At 45.9% G+C, this 16,349-nt stretch overlaps 2 protein-coding genes across 32 annotated transcripts in view; one reads left to right on the top strand and one right to left on the bottom strand.

Annotated features, from left to right (window-relative positions):
* LRP1 (LDL receptor related protein 1) overlaps positions 1-16,349 on the bottom strand; it is a 516,733-nt gene that overhangs the window by 485,642 nt on the left and 14,742 nt on the right. For 10 of the 20 annotated variants that reach the window (XM_084836562.1, XM_084836565.1, XM_084836564.1 and 7 more), the window contains exon 1: positions 12,279-12,556. The exons of 3 other annotated variants lie outside the window; for them this stretch is intronic. The gene's annotated coding sequence lies outside the window, so the exon portion shown is untranslated. Of the gene's footprint in view, positions 1-1,865; positions 8,445-12,278; positions 12,557-16,349 lie in introns of those variants that run through there. 7 more of the 20 variants (XM_084836569.1, XM_084836576.1, XM_084836578.1 and 4 more) reach the window with 3 other exon arrangements.
* STAT6 (signal transducer and activator of transcription 6) overlaps positions 12,628-16,349 on the top strand; it is a 91,267-nt gene continuing 87,545 nt past the window's right edge. For 7 of the 12 annotated variants that reach the window (XR_014788083.1, XM_084836587.1, XM_084836589.1 and 4 more), the window contains exon 1: positions 12,628-12,801. The gene's annotated coding sequence lies outside the window, so the exon portion shown is untranslated. The other 5 variants (XM_084836588.1, XM_084836585.1, XM_084836593.1 and 2 more) reach the window with 2 other exon arrangements.

The raw sequence follows: 16,349 nt of genomic DNA, 5'->3' as shown, positions 1-16,349 counted from the left end.
GACCGCACAGTGAAGTCTCTGTGTTTCCATGACGTCATGGCCATTCATCCCCAGCCCCGCATCGTATCACAGAAAAACTGCTTCTTCTGAGACCGGTTATAGTTTGACTTTTCCTGCTTACTTCGGCTCCACTACTGAGCTGTTTCCACAACAGCACTGGGTTCACTATCATAGTCCTGCCCCTGGGGCATGTAGCCCAGCCCTTGTGGTCCTGTCGCTGACCTGCCCCTGGCCTCACCTGAAGCAGCTGTGTGTGAAGGAGAGGGGGAGGTGATACTGGAGGGAGCAGTCAGGCAGAGATGACGAGATGCACTCATAAGCACCCCTGGCATACAAGTGCAGTGTCTGCCCACCCTGGGTATCCCTATGAAATTCCCAGTCAAGGTGGTGGCAAGGAAATCAGGAGAGCTGCAAAGACAGCTTCAAGGAGAGTCCCAGCTTCAAGGAGAGTCCTTAAGTCGGCTTCAGGGAGAGCCCCGGAGAATCAGAGAGTCCTTAAGTCACATTCCTGCTTTAGGGGAAGAAAGGGTTTAAAAGGGGAGGAGAAGCTGCACACAGCTTTTTTGCTCCTTCCTTAAAGTGAAAGTGTGCTTTAAAACTCATTTTAAAGGGGAAAAAAACCAAAAGGGCTGGAGTGGAGCAGAAGGGGGGACGAGGGAGGCAGAGATGAAGAGATACACAACTAGTATATCATCCACTGGCTCTGCTAGCCATTTCCTCCCTGTGTATTTATTTCCCCTTTAGCACTTTGTCCCACTTTATGTAGGCATGTGCTAGGGGTGTTACTTCTGAGTAAACTAATTGGCTGTACAGCTTTCCTTTCCTGGGAGTAAGTGCCATTGAAATCTATGTGGCTTGCTTCTGAGTAGGCATGCATAGGAGTGCATCCCCTTCAATGCATTTACTTGGAGTCTCTCTTCTCAGCCACACAGGAGAAAGGCTTGACAGTTAGGATTTCAATGGGTATTAAAAGTGCCTTCGATTGGGAAGCCAGCCAGCCACTACTACTTCTTCTAGCCCACCTTGCAGGGTCGTTGGGAAGCCAGAATAAGGGGGAAGAGCAGCAATGGGGCAGGGAGAGGCAGCCACTAACTGGAGCAGAGCACAAGGGGGCAAGGGAGGGGGAATCAGCAAGAGGAGGGGGCAGGAACACTGATGAGGTAATCAGACCCAACCCAGACTTCACCCAGCCATCAAGAAAATAATTCAATTAGAGCTCAGTGGAAACAGCACCAAGCCCCATGCTACAGCCATGATAAGCCCGGTCTTTAAGGGCTGTGGAAACATGAAAAGGAGAAGATGCGATTGAGGAAACATTGGAACAAAGTTGCAAACAAAGTGAAGCCGATAGCGTGGAAACATACCCCATATTACACCAGGTTTGACATCTTCACACTGGCTGCCAATTTGTTTCTGGGTAAAATATAAAGTGTTGGTTCTTACCTTTAAGGCCTTACATGTTCAAGGTCCAAGGTACCTTAAGGAGCGCCTCCTCCCCTATGTCCCAGTCCACCATCTAAGGTCCTCTGAGGATTATTTGCTGTGATTGCTTAATGTGAGATTGGCAGCCACATACCAGAGGACCTTTTCTTTTGCTGCCCCTCAGTTGTGGAATGACTGGCCAGCTGAAATGTGTCTGTTGACTTCTTTGAATGTTTTTTAAGCAGAATTGAAGACTCTATTATTCCAGCAGGCCTTCCCTTTTTAGAATTCTTATTCCTTTTCACTAATTTTATGTTGTACTGGTTTCATTGTTGATTTTCTTGTTTAATTTGTTTTTAACTTTGTATGCCACCTGGAGTATTTTGTATATAGGCAGGATATAAATTGAATAAATAAAATAAGTAGAAAATAAAATGTCTGACCTATGTTGGATGGGGTTCCATTCCTTCTGAAGACTTAGGCTCATAGCATAGGGCCATCTTTGCATGTGCAGGTGACAGCAATATGCTGCAATGCATTTATCAGCTTAAACTGGCTCACCCTCTGTAGTCTTTCCTAGAAAGCAATTATCTAGCTGTGTTGATTCATGCCCAAGTCACATCTAGATGAGTCAAATGTAATGTATATTTGTGGGACTGCCTTTGAAAAGTAGCTGGAAATGGCATCTTCTTAAAAATGTGGAAGGTAGCATATCAAGTGGCTGCACAAAGCATATCATGCAAATTTTGCAACAACTTCATAGGTTTCGATCCTATTTTTTAAAACTGGCTTTGACCTTTAAAGCTACTGCTGTAGTGTCAACTTGGACTGGCTTGTAGGCATGCATCTTATCACTTCTGAAACAACTTGGTTGGTTGTCGGTCTTTCTGGCCACAATTCAAAGTGCTGCTGGTTATCTACAAACTCCTGCATAACTTGGGCCCTGGGTTCCTGAAAGAGTACCTTCTTCCACATGAACTTGCCTGCAATTGAGGTAATCTTCAGAGGTCCTCCTGACTTCCCCAGCCTCAGAGGTGAGGGAGCTGGTGACCAGGAAATGTGTCTTTTCACTTGTGATCTCACCCACCGCCTTTGGGGTGTCCTCAGCTAGCACCAAGGGGAAAATGCTTAAAGGCGGACTAAGGGCAGGCATCAGTGGTGGCCCTGGAGTTCTGGCATCTCTAATGGATGCTGAGTGGTGATGCCAGGCCTGTTCCCTGGTTTGATCCCTTGCCACTGAGGAATACGTGTGTGTATTCCAATCATGTTGGCAAAGCTGATTGCATGGACCATCCACCTGATTGGGAATATTCACACCCATCTCTAGGATCAGTGCCTAGACTCAGTAATGGGCTGGATGAGGGCCAGTAAACTGAAGCTGAATCCTGGCAAGAGGGAAGCCCTGTGGGTGAGTGGTTCCTGGGTCTGGGAAATAGGGTCATTGCCTGTTTTGGATGGGGTTGCACTCCCCTTGAAAGATCAGGTCTGTAGTCTGGGGTTACTCCTAGATCCATCACTGTCACTGCAGGTTCAAGTGGCCGCAGTGTCTCAGAGTGCCTTTTACCAGCTTCAGCTGGTTCACCAGCATATGGTGTCTCCTGGAGAGGGATACCTTGGCCACGGTGGTACAGGCATTAGTAACCTCAAGCCTGGATAACTGCAGTGTGCTCTATTTGGGGCTGCCCTTAAGGCTGCTCCAGAAGCCAGAGCTAGTACAGAAAGAATGCAGCAGCTTGGCTGTTGTCAGGACCTGCCTCTTTTCAGCATTTGCATTTCCCTTTGCTGAGGGAACTACACAGGGTGTTTATTTGCTACCCAGCCAGGTTTAAGGTTTTAAAGCCCTAAACAACTTGGGGCCAGGCTACCTGAGAGAGTGCCTTCTCCCTTACCAACCTGCCCGGTCATCAGAGGGCATGCTCCTGGTGGTTCCACATGGACCTCTGGCCCAATTGGAGTCCAACAACAAAGAAGGCTCCAGTGCTTGAAATTTTTTTTTTTTTATTGTGCTCTATGTGTTTCGGAGATGTCTCCTTCTTCACGAGATATAAATCAAATAACACAATTACATTAAGATTAATATCTTGTGGATAACGCCCTATGCCATATTGCAAAGGTTCAACGGACTTATCTATATTAAAATTCCACAACCTAAAATGACTTTATAAGTCAGATCCCACTAAAATGCTTAACCATTGGTGCCCCTGCCCTTTGATGCCTTAAATAATTTTTTTGAAAAACAACATACACCAAATGATTTCTTTTTGGGGGCTATTGAAAAGGTGAATGGAAATGATAAATTGTTAAGCAAAAGAGAACTATTCTGGATCATCTCCCTAAAATGTATGTGGCCCACAGGACTTAATGAGGATTTGGATCCACACGATATCATCTTAATGTAATTATTTGATTTATATCTCCTGAAGATATAAAATCTCCGAAACGCGTAGAGCACAATAATTTTTCCTTTTTCGAGCACCGGAGCCTGCCTCGCCCTTCTTTGTTGTTAGTCCACAGTGCTTCTTCCCTCTTCACTCCTGACTGGAGTCCACCAGGAGAAGAGCCTTCAGTGTGGTCGCCCCCTTCCTATGTAATTGCCTGCCTTTGGAAGTCAAGCCAGCATCAACATTATGTTGCTTCCGGCGCCTCCTAAAAGCATAGTAATTTCAGGAAGCCTACCTTGAGTGACTGGTAGTGCAGTTTTATCAGACCTGTTTCTTTTTAAAAATATTAATTTAACATGGTGTTTTTATTCTTTTACCCTGTCTGTATTGTTCACCACTCTGAAAATCTGTCTGATGTGGAGCACTATACAAATGCTGTGAATACATTTCAAAGCAGGGCTGGGTTTGCACCACAGGGAACAGCTCCCACACCTCTGTGTGTGCTTGTGGAGGAGCACTTACTCACTTAGTTTGAGCATAGTCGAGAAACAGACTGAGGACCTGGCCTTGGGCAGGAGGCCAGGCTGCCTGGCAGGAACATGGGCAAGAGGAACAGGCTGCCTGTGGGGTTACCCTTGAAGATGGTTCGGAAACTGCAGTTGATACAGATCACGGCGGCTCGCCCGATTAAAGGCAGCCGCCGGCGAGATCACATCACTCCAGTGCTGAAGGAGTTGCACTGGTTACCAGTTGTTTTCCGGGCCAAATTCAAGGTGTTGGTTTTGACCTTTAAAACCCTATATGGTTCCGGCCCAGCCTATCTTAAGGAGCGCCTCCAGCAGCACCAGACAGGCCGCTTAACAAGATCAGCCTCGGATGGCCTTCTCTCTGTCCCATCAGCCAGGACAGCTAGACTGGTGGGGATGAGGGAGAGGGCCTTTTCTGTGGTGGCCCCCACTCTGTGGAACTCCCTCCCTAGGGAACTCCGTCATGCCCCCTCTTTAATGAGCTTCCGTTGTGCATTAAAAACGTGGTTGTTCAGGCAGGCATTTGGGGTGGGTTAGGGTATTTTAGAAAATGTTTTTATTGTAGAATTTTATTGTTTTAAACTGTTTTATTGTATGTTGTACATCGCCCACAGTGGCTGGGTGACCAGCCAGATGGGAGATTGATACATTTAATAATAAATAAATAAATAAATAAAAACATGGCAGATGTATGTCTTCCCTCCCCAGTTGTGCTCTGCTTGGTGTGGCACTGCAGGTCAGATACAGCTCGACATCAAAGGACATACTTCATCAGATTTCCCACTAGTCTCACCCTCCCTCCCTATTTGGGAACATGAGTGGTGCAACAAGAGGAAGGGGGAAGCACTAATAATAGAATAGGGAAGGAACTGGAACAGAAAAAGGGGATGCAGCTGAAGCAAGAGAAGAGAAAGGAGTGAGGGAAAAGAATGGAGCAAAAGGGAGGGTGCTGTTAAATTGGGAATTTGGGCAGGAGAGGGTTAATGGAGCTACAGGACTGCTAGATTTCCTTACTAGTCTGTGCCAAAGTTGCCATGCCTGTCTTCTGTTAGGCAGATCATAGCTTAATAGAAACAATACAACGGGTGCACAACCTTCTGCCTCCCCTGAGGGCTCTATCGTGAGGGGGCTTGGGGGCTACACCTGTGCATGCACCCACACACGCTGGGTTTTTTGGGGGTGGGAGGTGGTTGCTTTGGTTTGGGATTGCTGAGGGAGGAGGCAGCTCAAGCCTCCTTCACCTTCCAGTGAAACCAACGGTCATCACTGCTTCTCCACCACCACTAGTGGCATGAAAGCAGTGGAACCATTTGGCGCAGGAGGAATATGTCGGCAGGGAGCATGCAACTCGGACTGGGGGTTGTGCACCCCTGGGCTAGAAGATGGTTGCAGAAGATGACTCATCCTTATTATCACCCCTTCAGCCCGAGGGAGGGGGCAAGCCAGGTGTGAGTGGAAAACAACAGAAGCATTTTGGGAGGGAGCAGATGTCCCACTGCTGTGCCCACCAATGGGGCAAAGGCTCCCAACCCAATTGCCACCACACCCGCCTGTACTCCCCTTGCTGCTGTAGCCACATGTCTGCCCCCACCTGTCACTCTGAGGACTTCTGGCTTCTTATGGTTCCTTATCTTTAAACCAAACTTGGACCAGACAGCTCTTCAAGTAGAGGATGTCTTCAAACAGAGGACTGTTCTCTGTAAAGCAGGACACCTGGAGCATCTCTAAAAAAGGTAAAGGTGTCCCCAACCACTCGTGTCCGACTCTAGGGTGTGGTGCTCATCTCCATTTCTAAGCCGAAGAGCCAGCGCTGTCTGAAGATGCTTCTGTGGTCATGTGGCCGGCATGACTGAACACCAAAGCGGTACCTATTTATCTACTTGCAATTTCTTGCTTTCGAACTGCTAGGTTGGCAGGAGCTGGGACTGAAGACGGGAGCTCACTCCGTCACGCGGCATTCAGGTCTCGAACTGCTGTCTTGCCGACCTTCCAGTCTGCAGTTCAGCGTCTTTAACCACTAAGCCATATAAGCTGCCCGGAGCATCTCTACAACAGCCTAAAATCCCACATTTAAAACGGGGCTTTCTGCTTCCGTTTTAAATGCAGGATCACGACAGACTCCCTTTACACATGCTTCCTTTCCCCCCTCCTTTTCCCCCTTATCTGAGTCTTCCGTATGTCTCATTATGCAGCCACTAGATGGCGCTGTGGTCTAGCTCCTCTTATTGCACGTTTTCCTCTTTTCACAGAGGGAACTCAAGCATGGTAATTTGATAGCTCATTATGTTCAATTTTTTGAAAAACTGAATGAAGGTCATTTAGTGCAGGAGATGCCCTGGAGGTTGATGACGTCATCTAAAGGACCCGCAAACCTCCGTGAGTAACCCATCCCAATAGCAGCAGGATAAAATCCTCGTGTGAAGAAGCTCCTGGCGATCTTAGGGGGAAAAGAGAAACCTGTATACTTGGGACATGACTATGGCAATGTATTTCTGAATGCAAAGCAGCCGAGAGATCCCCATGATATATAGGTCCTATGACCAACTACCCCTGGCCAATTGCAGTGAAAGGCAGTCCGCTATACTGAGTGAGACCATTGGTCCATCCAGTATTGTTGTCTACTCTGAATAGCACCTACTCTCTGGGGTTTCAGGGCCAGGAATGCCAGGGACTGAATTTGGGACCTTCTGCAGGCAAAGCATGGTCCCGTCCCCATGTTGTTCCAAAACAATCTAAGAAATCATGTAATCATGTAACTCTCACTTGGTTTTTGAAGCCCAGAATGGATAGCACCACGGCCACAGCTATGAGTGTCTGTATGCTACCGGGTGTGTGTGTGTGTGTGTGCCCTTCATAGAGATGATATTTATCTTATTTAAACATGTATGTGCTGCCCTTTATCCTATCTGGATTTCAGGGAGGTGTAGAACAACAAACCAGTATATACTACAAGTTTACAAGAAATTCTAGGCCTCTGTTCTGAAAGTTCAGTTCCTAACACTGTGGAGATTGAAGGAAAAGTGTGCAGGCCTTATTTTTTAAAATATATATTTAAAAATAATGTTTAATTAAATTAAATACTTTTAAACACAATAGGTCAGGGCAACTCTGTTTAGGTTCTGGCTGATTTGCATTGATTCTCACTGCCCCTCCACCTCTGTACCCATAGCCCTCCTAACCACAAAATGTGGCCCAGATGGCACTGAGGAAGTTAGTAAATACACGATGACGTTTGAACCGGATGAGAAGTTATGAAATATAAAAAGGAACTCATTCTGAGAAGGAAACTTAACAGTAGCGTAGCTTTGGTTTGCAGCGTTTGCACTTCTGCTTGAGTTGGGTGTTGACAGCTGAGTTAAAATGTAACATTTGCCTTCGAAACAATAATTTTCTTTTTCCTTTTGTTTATAATAAAAAAACCCAACAGTGCCTTCCCTGGTTGGAAATGAAGCATTTTAACAAACTTTTATGGGAACCATAATTGTTTCTTTCCAGTGTTTTTATCTCACCTTTCTAAATTACCAAATAAAGAGCCCACAGCTGTAAGTCAATGGTTTGGATCCAGACTAAGTTAAACTTAGTTCCCACTGTGAACTTATTTCCCACTGAAATCAATAGTCGAGTCATAACTAACCCAACCTATTGATTTCAGTAGGGCCAAAGTTCAACTAACATAGTCAGGATCCCACTCAATAATCCATACAACTAATTAACAGCAAGAAAAACAGTAGAGAGATCACTAAAACCGCAGTAAAACCATACATTATAAGCAGTGTGTGTGTAAAAGCCACTTAAAACTGGATCTCCCTAAGGAGGGAATTCCTCAGTTGTGGTGCTGCCATGCAGAAAGCTCTGTCTCTGTCAATCAAATCTCTCCCAAGAGACAGGCCAGAGAGCAGAGTCTGGGAGGCTTGGGAAAAGGCAGTCTTTGAGATAACCTAGCCCCAGCCCATTTAAGGCAGAAGTGGGCAGAAAGTAGCTCTCCAGATGTTTTGGACTTCAACTCCCAGCATTCCTGACCACTGGTGATGCTGGCAGGGGCTTCTGGGAGTTGAAGTGCAAGCAACAGTAAGAACCAGACATGGAACAACCGATTGGTTCAAAATTGGGAAAGGAGTACGACAAGGCTGCATATTGTCACCCTGCTTATTTAACTTATATGCAGAGTACATCATGAGAAATGCCGGGTTGGATGAATCAGAGGTCGGAATTAAGATTGCTGGGAGAATTATCAACAACCTCCGATATGCAGACGATACCACCCTAATGGCAGAAAGCGAAGAGGATCTCAAGAGCCTCTTGTTGAGGGTGAAAGAGGAGAGTGCAAAAGCTGGTTTGAAACTCAACATTAAAAAAAATAAGATCATGGCATCTGGCCCCATCACTTCCTGGCATATAGAAGGGGAAGAAATGGAAGCAGTGACAGATTTTACTTTCTTGGGCTCCAAGATCACCGCAGACGGTGACTGTAGCCATGAAATTCAAAGACGCTTGCTCCTGGGGAGGAAAGCTATGGCAAACCTAGACAGCATAGTAAGAAGCAGAGACATCACCTTGCCGACAAAGGTCCGTCTAATCAAAGCTATGGTTTTCCCAGTAGTAATGTATGGCTGTGAGAGCTGGACTATAAGGAAGGCTGAGCGCCGAAGAATTGATGCTTTCGAACTGTGGTGCTGGAGAAGACTCTTACGAGTGCCCTGGACTGCAAGGAGGTCAAATCAGTCCATCCTAAAGGAAATCAACCCTGAGTGCTCATTGGAAGGACAGATACTGAAGCTGAAGCTCCAATATTTTGGCCACCTAATGCGAAGAGAAAACTCCCTGGAAAAGACCCTGATGCTGGGAAAGACTGAAGGCAAAAGGAGAAGGGGACGGCAGAGGATGAGATGGCTAGATAGCATCACGGATGCAATGAATATGAACTTGAGCACGCTCCGGGAGAGAGCGCAGGACAGGAAGGCCTGGCGTGCTATGGTCCATGGGGTCACGAAGAGTCGGACACGACTGAACGACTGAACAACAACAACAACAACAACATCAGGGGATCTACTTTCTGCCCACCCCGGATTAAAAGCCTCAGTTTAGGGCTTCATTTGCCGCTGTCTTCCCCCAGAACTGGCCTAGGGTTCTCTCCCTGGTCTGGGGTTTTTATGTCTCAGGGGATGGTGTAGGGATTGTCAGGGGTGCATATACGGGACAATGGAGAAGCAGGCAATAAGGCCTGGGGTGGGGAGCCTTTTTCAGCCCAAGGGCCAAATTCCAGCCTGGGAAAGGAATTCCATCTTTGGGCAGGCCAAAGGCAGAGTGGACAAGGCCAAAATGTGATTCTTACCCATTTTAAACTTACTCAGAAGTAAACAGAGCAAACCTCTGCATGCCTACTCAGAAGCAGATGGTCCTTCTGGGGAGGAGACAATTCCGTCTATCTCTTAACTGCATTGCACTATTAGGAAATCCCAGGCCACTAATTTTGCCAGGAGATACAAACACCAGGGAAAGAAGAGAGAAGTATTCCCACTACATGACTCAAATCCTGGTGGTGGTTGGCTTTTTCTGCTTTGCCTGTCCAGTGTCAGGTTTTTGGATTTGTTTTAACATTTAAGAATGGAGTTGTTGAAAAAAATGGGTAAGAAAAACTGTTTTAGATCTTTTGAAGATCCTTCCTTCCCTGAGGCCAGAGCAAGCTAGAAAGCTATTACGGCACAATGCTATGCATCTTTAGACAGAACACTCTGTCTAAACATGCTGGCTAGGGAATGCTGGGAGTTGTAGGATTTTTTTCTGTCTAAACATGCATAGGATTACACCTTTAATTACTTTGAATAATCCTTTGAATACTAATTCCTATACCATCCCTATACAAAACTGTTATGAAATTCCTGGAAAAGGCTCTAGTCAATTGGCATGTACTGGCTCTAGCTGAAAGATCAATGCAGTTAGTAATAGGGCATTATCACTGAAGAAAGAGTCATAGCCTGTCCTTAGAACAGTATAAGGGTGCAATCCTGTCCAGATAGGTGGCTGCCTCCGAACTTGGAGGTGACCTTTCCAGTGCAGGGCAGGAGAAGCATGGAGGGGATCGTTCCCTCCATGCTTCTCCTGCCTTGCATTCTCTGCTAGACAGCTGATTTCGGCTGTTTAGCTGCAGGGGGGCCGAGCAGGGCAGGAGGCTGTTGTATGACACATCAGATATGTCATACAGAAAGTTCCACTGTCCCTGCCCTGGAATGCCTCCAGACAAGCCCCTTTTCAGCTGTTCCGCACTCCTCTTGCGAGTGCGGAGGACTGGGCTGTACCGCGCTGCCACTTCCCAGCATGGAAGTGGGCGGAGGTCGGTTCCTGGAAAACAACATATCCTATGCCCGTCTAGCCGCTGCCTAGCAGCCCTAGGATTGCTCCCCAACTCTATTTTGTAAGTGGTTAACTCGGGTACAAGTAGATAGAATTTCAACTAAATTAGAACACTTACAGAGCAAGCCTAGACATGTCTCCTCTGAGGTAAGTCCTATTGAGTTAAATGGGCCTTACTCTCAGCTAAGTATGTATAGGACTGCAGCCATAGTCCTTAGTTAAATGAGCTCAGGCCCTTGATTCCAATCTATAGAGTAATACACAGAGAAACTATAGGATTGAACCCCTGGCTAAGGAGTGGTGGGAATTACTGATTAAGGGTGCTATCCTATGCATGCTTAGACAGAAGAAAGTCCTACAACGACTTGTAGAACTTTCTTCTGTCTAAACATGCATAGGATTGCTCCCTTAATCAATGTTTCAACTGAAAAAGATAATTTTGTTTTGTTTGTTTACAAAATAGCCAAACGAAATTGCCTTTGAGCAAGATTTAAATTTTATCTATTGAAACAATTACTTGAGTTTTCATTCCACAAAATATTATTTTGATTTTTCCTCTCTCAAGATCCTTAAATTTTTTTTTTTTTTTTTTTTACTAATGAGAGCTACAGCTTTTTTGTGAGGTCAGGGAATTTTTTTAAGGTATTTTATGAATAGAAACATAAACATCCCTTTGCTTAACTCTTATGCTACCACTCCTCCTCACAATGGAGTAAATCCTAAAGAGGTGGTACAGCAGGGGTGGGGAACTGGATGTCCCCAGGGGGCCAAATTACCTCCTGGGACACCTTTCAGGGGCCAAATGACATCAGGGGGCAGACCACTCTAACCGAAAGCCCCTCTGCTTCTTAAGTCCCACCCCTGGATGTCAACCAGTCCTTTTTCTCCATGCACAGTGAGGCACACAGCAATTGTTCTATGCCTTTCTCTGCGTGGAGAAAGGGACTCAGGCAGCCAGCAGGGCCTGTGGGAGGGGCTCCTCTAGGCCCGTGCTGACTGTGCAGCCACTTCGCCCACCTCTGTTTCAGGGATGGTGAAATGCTGCCAAAGCTGGCTGCACAGTTAGACAGCACCTGAAGGGGTAGCCCCCCCTTTGCTCCCCCCCCCAAATTAGGGAAGGAGAGAGAGGAGTGAAGCTTGACTGACCTAAGGCCTTGAAGAACACTCTTTGAGGCTGCAGCATACTAGCCCTCCTGCCGTCTTTCCCTTGTCAGTGGGGCTAGGGCCTCCCCTGAGGCCTCCGCAAGCCAGATGGGAAAGTCTGGTGGGGCTAATTTGGCCCACGAACCAGACATTCCCCATCTCTGTGGTAAAGGATTCAATCAAGAGTTTATTTTTATTTATTTTTGTGCCTGCAGCTATTCAACCCGCTAGGCTGAGGATTTTTCTGGTGGCAAGCTCTTTTTAAGACAGCTTTTAATCTGCTGTGCTAGCCTCTGCTTTAGACTAGGGATTGTTTTTGGTTGTTGCTGTTGGCCGATTTTCTTGTTTTCAAAAACACACCTTGTGGTAAGCTGCCCTGTGGAGAATGCAAATATATTGGAAGGGCAAGGCAGAAATATTTATAATAAATAAATAATAAAAGACACGAACCGACCTCAGTGATAACTAGGGGCCCAGGTATGGAAACAGGAACATCAAACCTTGCCGCAGGGTATGCCTGGCATTCCTGACGTGTGTTCCAACTGGATGTGGGAAAGGGCCGCCTCTAGGGCTTCCGGACGTTTGCTAGGAAACCTGGCCACGGTGGAGCCAAGACACTGGGGCGCGTTGGAAGCAGCTACCTACGTCACAGTTCCTCCTCAACGCCTCCAGTCGGTCCTCTTCCCGGATCACTAATTGATTTTGTTATTTTCTTACTTTCACTTATGGTTCAGTCAGGGTTTCTGTTACGCCAGCAAGCGCCTCTCCCTCTCAACTCGTTTCCCTTCCCCGCCCCCAAACGCAGGCTTCGGGGTAGGAAATCAAATCATCAGCTCGAAAGAAGCTGTCGAGCTCCTCGCGCCTGACAGAAGATCCGATTATCGGGTGGATTTAAAAAAGGAAGAAAGGATTTCAAAAGCCAAGGCTCTTTGGAGGCGCGCACGCGCGGGCGAGCTCAAGGGATCGCCGGCTTGAAGGTACAGAAAGGGCTTTGGGCAACTTGAACGGTGCAAGGTAGGATCTGATGGGTTAGGAGGAATCGGAACAACGTTCATGGGGAGATCGAGGCGGGTGTGATGGTGTGAGAGGCAAGGGCACATCCCGATAGTGGGGACAAGAAATCGGCAGAAGTATCTAAGGGGGTATTAGAAAAGAACGGAAGAACCCGCCTTTGGGGAACGATCACAAAGGGTTAGTGGGTCCTTCATCAAAACCAGCGCAGAGCCCCGTGGCAAGAGCCTAAAGGGCGCGACCCTATGCATGTTTAGACAGAGGAAAGCCCTACAACTCTTAGCATGGCTGGCTGGGGAATGCTGGGAGCTGTAGGACTTTCCCCTGTCTAAACATGCATAGGATTGCGCCCTAAGTATGGCCCGGCGCTCCTTTCTGATTAATTCGTAATTCATGATCGCTTCCAGGTTGAAATACAACAATCGCCGCTATCGATTACAATCCCAGCTCATGAACATGCGTGGAAAGGGTGTGCGCGTGCGCCTTAGTTTGGGGAAATTCCAGCAGGACAGACCTGTTAGCAAGTCTTTGTAAGTTTTTTAGCAGGCCAAACGACGAGTTTTGGGCCATCTGAAAAGACTAAGGCTGCGATCCTATATGCACGCTCCCCTGGAAGTAAGCCTTCTTGAACTCAACGGAACTTCTCGGTCGTCATGCACAGGGGTGCGCGGTGACATCTCTCTTCTGGCATGAGCTTTTCGGGGCTAGAATGTGCGGCATCAGCATGTGTTAAGGGTCGCCTAACATCTTCTGCACGGTTTTGTTTTTTTGCAAACGGGCAAGAGGGAGTTGCAGATGTGTCCCAGTACTATGCCGAGCAAAAGCTAGCGCGGACGTGACTCCCTCCCTGGCTAGCAGCCACTGATAATGAGTAGGCATAGAAAGATTAACAGTGTAAATAAACACGGAAGAGGGGACTGTATTGGGCATATAGCAGGTGCATTCTTAATGCACTTGCAACTGCAAGCATAAAAAGTGTTCTGAGAGTATAACTAATGTGCAGTCAGTGATCCTGGGCAAATATGCACCCTTGTGACTGTTTTTGACAACTAGAGTTCAAGGAATAGTATGCCTCTTGAGTACCAGATAGTGGGGACAAAGGGCAAATAGGCTGGCCAGATGCCAAAGAAGACTGGGCTCCTGCACCATTGTGCAGAACATCCTTCCCTGATCTGGTGTGTCCTTTCATCCTTCTTTGCTGTAACGTGAGTGATATTTCCCCCCACCCCACCCTCATAGGAGTGTAGACTTGTGGTGGAGTGGAGAACAAGACTGCATACTCTCTAAAGCAACCTGGTGCCCTCCAGATGTTCCCCTCCCCAGTTCCCCGATCTGGTGCCCTCCAGAAGTTTTGGATTACAAACCCCAGCATTTCAGACCATTGCCCATGCTGGTTGGGGCTGATGAGAGGTGTGTGGGGCTTCTTTTTTTTAGATCTTGCCCATTTTTCAAAACAACATTAAACAAACCAACAGAACAACCAACAAAAAAATAAAAAGAAACATTGGATTTACATCTAATTATTGACAGAGGGTAGTACATTTAACATGTATGTATATTTTCCGCTTTTACCTTACAAACCAAGATATAGGTGGAATCCATAGGCGGCTTGGAGCTGACAAGAATTGAAGTCCAAAACATCTGGGCCAGGTTGGGAAAGGGTGGTGTACAATGTGTAGTTTGCATCACAAGCTACACCCACTGAATGCCCCTGTCCCTTCTATACAACTATTAAAAGGTACAGGAGCCCTGTCCTCTGGCTACCTGAAAAACAGAGGACAGCCTTCACTTCTGTGCCTTTCTTGTGGGTCACCCAGAGGCACTTGTCTTGCTGCTTTGGGGAACAAAACGCTGGACTAGATGAGCCTTGGTCTGACCCAGCAAGTCTTTTAAAATAGGTTGGTATATTCTTATAGCAGTGTTGGAATTTTTTTTAACCCAGAGCTGGTATAGAAGAATGCTTAAGAGACTGAGATATAAATAAGATCAATTCCACCTCTGCCTTGAACTCACAGGGTGGTCATTTGGCCAAATTAGATGAGATGATGAAGAGCCATGATTAGATCTGCCATCTCTCTCATTTTTTGACAAGCGCAGCCACCAAAAAAATATTTTCCTCTTTTCCATATTTGGCTCATTATGGTAAACTGATGTATACTTTGGATTTTTTTTCTCACAGTCAGTACAGCTACCTTTGATTTTTTTTAAAAAAAACATCTTGCCTGATGAAGAGGTCTGGAGATCTCAAAAGCTTGCACAACTTTTGTGATCTTTTGGTTGGCCTAATAAAGGCATTACGCTAATATGAATTTTGGGATTTCTCTTATAGTCAGTATGGCTACCTTTGCTTTTTTAAATGTGTATCTGTAAGTTTTATGTACTGAAGCAAAGAGCAGGTGGGTAGGGACAACTTTCAATGGAAAAATAGCAACAAGACAAAAGGTTAACCCCTGTTCCCCCAGCACCATGGTCCTGACATGAACTGGGGGGGTGGGGAGCTTGCAGCTGCCTTTTGCAAACATTTAATGCTGCCTTCCCCATCCTGGTGCCTTTCAGATGCATTAGACTTCAGCTCCTATGCTGGCAAGGGATGATGGGAGTTGTACTCTGAAATTCTATCAGGTGTTTGCCGCACATAAGGGCTAGAAACTTACTTTTAAAAAATGAAATTCTCAGCAAGCAGAATTCTACACCCTGTATTTCACATTCTGTGTGTTTTTCCTGTGGAATATTATGAATAACTACATTTTTATCCTGCCCTTCTTCCAAGGAACTCATAATTTTATTCCCAAGGAAGTAGATTAGGTTAAAATATTGTGACTGGCCTGAGGTTACCCATTGAGCTTCATGGCTGAGAGGTGATTTTAATCCATGTCTCCTGAGTCCTGCTCTGACACTTTAACCATTACCACTGGTTCTAAGCAAGCCAGATAGAATTGCTGTAAAAGGACCAACAAGACAATCTCAGAAAAGAATTATAAAATCCTATAGAGACACTGTTGCTGACATGAACAACAAATAATGTAACAGTGCTACTCACAGCCTCCTCTGCTATCATAGCAGATACAACAAAGCAGTTTACAATTAAAACAGACATTTGTTATCACCTATCAAACTGCCTCTTTCCAAACAAATTTCAGCAGTAAAACTGCTTCATTAAAATGAGGAATTGATGAGTTCTTTTCTGGCAGGAATGGTAGACTGGCTATTTGCTATGTAAGTTAACATATTTGTGAAATGATGTGGATAAATATGCAACTTTAAAAGTGGCCAAGTTTGTGGTTTAAATGACTAAAGTTGGACAGGGATTGTCCAGAAAGAAATATAGCAGATTGTAGCAGCAATAGAGTATCTCAGTGTGATTTTTAGTATGTAGGTTGCTATACTCACTTACCTGGAAGTAAGTCCCGGTGAACATAAGGGGGCTTACTTCTAAGTAAACATATATAGATTTGCACTGTAAAATACTTAAGCTTCCTGCATTGTGCTGTTTTAATACTGTTTCTTCTTTTAT

The sequence above is a fragment of the Heloderma suspectum genome, chromosome 2 (genome assembly GCF_057233095.1).
Source record: "Heloderma suspectum isolate Gila_16-S chromosome 2, 16-S_ref, whole genome shotgun sequence".
Classification (NCBI taxonomy): Eukaryota; Metazoa; Chordata; class Lepidosauria; order Squamata; family Helodermatidae; genus Heloderma; species Heloderma suspectum.
This window is presented reverse-complemented; position numbering and strand designations above follow the sequence as displayed.